The sequence below is a fragment of the Nipponia nippon genome, unplaced genomic scaffold (assembly GCF_047370975.1).
Source record: "Nipponia nippon isolate SJK-2023a ecotype South Korea unplaced genomic scaffold, ASM4737097v1 scaffold_27, whole genome shotgun sequence".
In the NCBI taxonomy this organism is placed as follows: domain Eukaryota; kingdom Metazoa; phylum Chordata; class Aves; order Pelecaniformes; family Threskiornithidae; genus Nipponia; species Nipponia nippon.
The window spans coordinates 2,906,270-2,912,269 of NW_028262344.1; positions in this window are offsets into that span (position 1 = coordinate 2,906,270).

Below are 6,000 nucleotides of genomic sequence, written 5' to 3' on the forward strand. Positions count from 1 at the left end.
CAGGGAGAAGGGTGCCAGGTATCAGATCCTTGCCCAAGCTCCCATGACCTGCCACCTCAGGCATTAGGCATAGTTTTAATCCTCTATCCCTCATGTTCAATTCATGTTCAATTCATCCGTGAGCTCACTAAAGCTGGCTGGACGCAGAGAGGGCAGGCAGGCACCAAGGAGGGGCTGAGGCCCGATGGGAGGAGAAGAGGGACTGGGCAGCAACAGGCAAGTGCCAGTTTTGCATCCCAGCATCATTAAACGCAGCACATTCAGACTCTGCCAAGGCTGAGCCAGGCTGATGCCACGCTAGGATAAAACAAAAGCTTTTTATAGCTGGGAACTCTTGCTCCCTCTCTTCCCTGACACGCTGTTTACATACTCGCCATTACAGAACAAGTGATAAAAAACAGCCCATGGCAGGAGTCACAGCAGCCTTGCTGCTCGCTGCCATTGCCGCTGCAGGCACACCAACGGCAGGGACACGGGTATCCCCCTCTGCCCGGGGCCTCACTGCTCTCCCCTTTGGTTCACCCTTCCTCAGCTTCCCCATTGCAGCAGAGGGTCAGAAAGCAAACCCAGCGCAGCAAGTGATTGCACTGAGCTGCCAACAGAGCATGTAAGGGTTTTTGCCTGTCCATCCCCAGCCCTTCCCTGGAGCACGGGTGGGGGGAGTGGAGCAGGGGAGAGGCACTACTGCACCCAGAGAGATGCGGTTCAGCTTTGCACCAGTAAGAGACGGTGCCAGAGCCCCTCTTGAGCCAGGCTTGTGTTGCAAAGCATTGCCCATCCATGGAATTCAGAGCCAGAGCTGTGCTGGCGCAAGTCCCCAGCCCAGAGCAAAGGGCAAGGGCAGCCGGAGAGGTTCACCAACACAGCCCTGGGAGAGCTGCAAGCCCCAGCACCTCTGGGATGGGCACCGCAGCCCTACAGCTTCATCAGCACTCATTCCCCCCACCAGGCATCCAAAAAGTTTTCCAGGAAAGCACACATACTCTATGCCCTAGCTTAGCCAGGGCAACCTGAGCAGCCACTGAAGCCCTCAAGAGCTTCAAGATGTGATTTACTTACGCAGACTCTTTGGGGAAGCACGCAGGCAGGTATAAGGCAGCAGGCTCAGGCTCTGCAGGCAGTATTATCACTGCCAAGAGCTGCCGATCCACACCATCTAAATCCTGCCAGCCCAGGACCTCACAGCATCCCACTCTGCACAAGGGCTCTGAGCAAGCCCTGCCCTGAGACCCCACACCACCCTGCAATGCTACGTGGGGCCGATGAGACAGCCCCTCTGCAGCAAACCCACCCGGGCTCGGAGCCATCCGCAACAGAAAGCCACACACCATGTCCCTACCTGCACCAGAGCAAGCCACCGGCCCCTGCAAGGCTGCCTGCCATAGCACTGGCTGCTACCAGGGTCTCACCACCTCCCCAGCCTCTTTTATTCCTCCATTCCTAATCCCTAAATGCCTCCCAGGTGGAGGGGGCTGCATCCTGGTTCAGCATTAACCCCCTCTTGCCGGGTGGGCTGGCGTAGCCGAGGGGTGAGATGGGGCTGTCCTGGCTGCAGGGAAGACCCTGCCCACCCACCCGGGGCCACGGGGGACACCTGGGGACAGCGCAGGAGGCCAGTGAGGACCGCGTGATGCTCTGCCCTCTGCCCAAGCAAGAGCTGCTCAAGGAGCATCATTTTACCCCAAATCCCCTTGGCCGCCCGGTGCAGCGCGGGGAGGGAGCCCGGGGTTCGGCGGGGTGGGCACAGGGCCAGGCCAGGCGCTGGACTTTTGGCAATGGATCCTGCTCTGCCTTTAATGTCCGCAGCGGTAATTAGTCTGGGGCTCTCCGCACTGAGACTTTAGGAATAGTTTCCATATCGGATTCACGAATCTTGCTTTGAAGTTGTTTGGGATTATCTGTCATCATGCTTCCTTGTCAGCACATAAACATGCTATGATGAAGCTTTAACCCGCTGGGTACTGCCTGTCCCAGGAAGGCTGGAGGAAGCTGGACATAAACTCGCAGCTCTATATAATCTCTCCTCCTCCGGTAAAGGCAAGCGCAGCTCTGGGAGCCATAGCATCGTGTCAGCCGGGGCTCAGGCACAGGCAGCTGCAGGAAGGGAAAAATTCTCTGCGTCAGAACAATAAAAAATAATAAAAGTGTGCTGTTTCACTGACTTTCATGCAAGCTGCTGGTTTTAGAGTTTGGGTTAGTCAAGACATGCTTGGTACCCACCATACTTGTGGGGTTTCCCTTTGCAGGGCAGCATATATATCACCTTTATGGGGGTTTAAGCAGGGTTTGTGCTTTGCATCTGGGGCAGCTTATAACCCATCACACGTCTCATAGCTCCTTTGACCCGGCTGCTGCCCTAGCGCAGCCTCCCCAGCAGCCCGTGGCAGAGCACGGGGGCTAATCCTGGTCCCCCGGCCGGCACACGAGCCCCACGAGCCGGCACATGAGCCCCGGCTCTGCCATCCCGGCTCGGGGCAAGCCCTGCTTCCCACAGCGGCAGGGACGGGAGCGTCCCGGCAGGCTCTGAGCTCCTGCGTATTTGGGAGGGCGAGCGGCCATCTCACACGCTCACATCCTGTTTTCCAAGCGAAGCTCCTGGGAGCAAATGCATCGATAATGATGAAAGAGGCAGAGTGTACGCTGGGTATGGAGAAGGTCAAAGCCCACTGCTGGCTGCCTGCGCAGGCAGGGCTGAGGTCACTCGATTCGCTGTTTATTAGCCCGTTCCCACAGTGTTTTGCCCTACGGACACACAGCTTCAGCGGAGGGAGCCGTGGTTCCCTCTGGCATGAAGGATGGGGCCAGGCAGGGCTGGTGGGATCCCTTCTCCTTGCCTGGGGCACCCCAGGGTGGCTTTGCGGGGACAGACGGGGCTGGAGAGGTGGGAAAACTGGCACGGTAAATGCAACTTGTTACCCTCCACGGTGGTGAGCAGCATCGCTTCCACCAGAGAGGAGATGGAGGCACGGATCTCGCTGCTGGGGCCAATCCTGCCCTGCCCAGAGCGGGCAGCCCCGAGGCCGGGCACAGCCGCTTGCCATCCTGGGGCTGCAGCTCTTCCCGAGGCTACGGCAGCGTTGTGAGAATTAGGGAAAGGAGCATCGAGATCCTGAAACCCAGCCAGTGTCAAAGGCTAAACTAAAGCAATCTCAGGTCCTTCTCCTGCCCCCCAAATCCCTGTGCAATTATGTTTTCAGATTTTAAAAAAAGTCATAATAAAGCTGTTTTCTTTCCCATGTTGCTGCGGGGAGAGCCTGAGGCAGCAGCAAGAGCAATGCCTGTGGGCAGTTATTCCCTATTTCTGACATTTTTCACGCACCTCACAGCAGGGTTTCGTTTCCGACATTTCCCATCTCCCCCCCGCTGCAGGTACCTGGAGAAATGAGAGTCCTTGTGCTGCCGCTGGGACCTGCAAAGGTTTTACACATGTTTTCACAAGTCCTTCTCCATCGTTTCTGGTTTTCCTGCAGCTATTGCTAAAGAAAAACGGGGTGGGGGGGAAGGAGGGAGAAGTTTGCAATAACATCGGTGCGGATTTCACAAAAAGTGTGGAAACTGTCGTGAAAAAATGTCAGCAACAAAAATAACATCTGAGATCAGCTGTGCTTTCAGACAGAGGTTTCCGAGGAAGAGTGTCCCAACAGTGCAGCAGGGTGCCGGTCCAGCCCCACTTTGGGGAGAAAAGGCTGTTTTGGGTGAAGCTGGGCAGGGATGAGGGCGCGGGTCCCGCTCCCCTGCTGGCGGGGAGGGAGCGACCCTCAGCAGCCCCGAGCGGAGCCGCCTGCCAGCCCGGCCATGGCCACAGGACACCGGCCAAACCGCCACGTGCCACCTCGGTGTCAGAGCCCCGGTGCTGCTCGTGGCGCGTCCCCCTGACCCTCTTCTGCTCCCTTCCCTGCCCTGGGCACCATCTGCTGAAGCTCCAGATTGTACCCCTGCCATCTAACCGCATCCCAGTGCTCCGGTCCCCTCCTGGGCCTGACCCTGCACCCGCTGCACCCGTGCAAGGGCTCACCCCTGCTTGCGCAGCTCCCGGGCTGTGTTTGTTCCAGCCGGCGGTGCTGTTTGCAGGGCGGGAAAACAACAACAACAACAACAACAAGGAGGAGGTCAGGCGCTTCCCCTCCGGCTCTGGCCCTGGGCTCCACGGTGGCTCCCATGCCATGGCGGCTATTTTTAACCCGTGCATTCCTCCTGCCTCCCTGATGTTTCTCAGAAACCTCCTTCTTGAGGGAAGCAAATGGGGAAAAGGTTCCTCCCCGCCGGCTGCATCCTGGAGCTTGGGTGCGGGCGCTGGGAGAAGCGACTGCCCCAGCACCCTGTCCCCTTGCCCAGCCCACCGAGACAGGGACCCCCGGGGCTGCGAGGGGCTCCGGGTCCCTCTGCCCTGGCAGGTGAAACTCCCTCCCCCAGACTGGGAGCTGAGCAAGATTTCACAGCTCCGAGTGCCCTCGTCGCTGCCCAGAGCCATCTTTCACAGCCTGGCTCCCTCCCAGCCCGGCTCCAGCACCCACAGCATCTTCAGCCCAGCTGTTTCTCTTGGCGTGCCGCACAGGCGGGTGCTTCCATCGGTACACGGTTCACGTCACACTCAGAGCTCAGCTTTTACACTTATGCAATAAGCACTGCAAGCAGCTTGTTGTTTTGGTGACTCCCGGGTGCCTTTGGCCGGGAGAGACGAGAATATGAATGGGGAGGTCCTGCGGCTGCAGCGAAAGCACCAGAGAGGTGGGAGTGAGGAGGAGGAGGAGGAGGAAGAGGAGGCAGAGGCTGAGCCGGTTTCCAAACTCCGACTTTCAGGGGAAGGCAGAACCCGTGCTGACAGCTCAGCCTCACCTCCTGCAGCAGACCTGCCGGAGCATCCTGGTTCCCACGGGATCCAGCAGGGCCGCGGGGCAGCCAGGCTGCCGAGGGCAGGTTACTCTCGGTGCAGGCAGGGAATGAAAACCTTTCCCCGTTCCGGGCATTTCTGTGGTTGCGAAGGGCAGTGGTGGCTTGCCCGGGCAGGGCAGGGTGTTGTAAGAGCGGGGAGCCTGCCAGCAGGAGCTGCCGGGCTAGCAGAGGCACCAAGCCCCTCAGAGGTCAGGAAAGATCCAATGAATATTTTTTTTCCTAACTGGCACATGGGCCTTTTGGCTCCCAGAAGTGACCTGAAGCATGAACAAGGGCAGCGAGGGGACTCCAGGTGCTGGGACCCCACAGCTGGGGTGGCTGTGCAGGGAGCTGTGTCCTCCCTGCAGCCTGCCCAACCGTGCTGCCTCTCGCCTGCTTCTGCCCCGGGGAAGAGCCCAGGATCCATACCGAAGGGCAGGCGGATTGCTCATGAACGCTTGCTGATCCAGTCCAGCTTCCAGCCCCATCTACGGAGCCAGCTGGAGCCGGCACGTGCGGGAAGGGGCGAAGGCAGCTGGCACATGGCGGAGGGATGCTGGGTGCCATGCAAAGGGCAGGGATGTGAGCCTGCAGCCGATGGGCAAAGGCTTCCCTCCCGATCCAGAGATGCATCCCAGCTCCCGGGGGGTCTGACTCGGTGCTATTTGCTCTCCCTGCTCCGTTTTTCCCCCCTGGAGTCATTTCAGCCAGGTTTTCCCCCTGCAAGCAGCCAGAGAGCCCAGCCCTGGGTGCAGGAGAGCCCCTGCGACCCCTCAGTCGGGGGCAGAGCCTGGTGTGGGTGCGAGCAGAGCCGTGGCTCGTGCGAGACGCTGGTGGCAGGCGTGTGGCCACTCTGTGTCAACCTGCAGGGCTGTCCCTGCCTCTGCCAAATTTCCTTTGCAAGAGCGTGAACCAAACGGCATGTCTCGGGGGTGCATTTTGGGGTGCTGAGCACCCCCAGCAAGTGCCAGCCCTGACCCGTGCCCAGGGGACAGGGACACTGGGGGCCACCGTCCCGCCGAGCCCTGGTGAGGGTTTGGGCGGAGGTGCGCTTCCCACGGGCAGGATGGGCTTGTTTACCGGGGGCAACTTTTATCTGCACAAACAGCTCTTGGGCGGGCAAAGTGG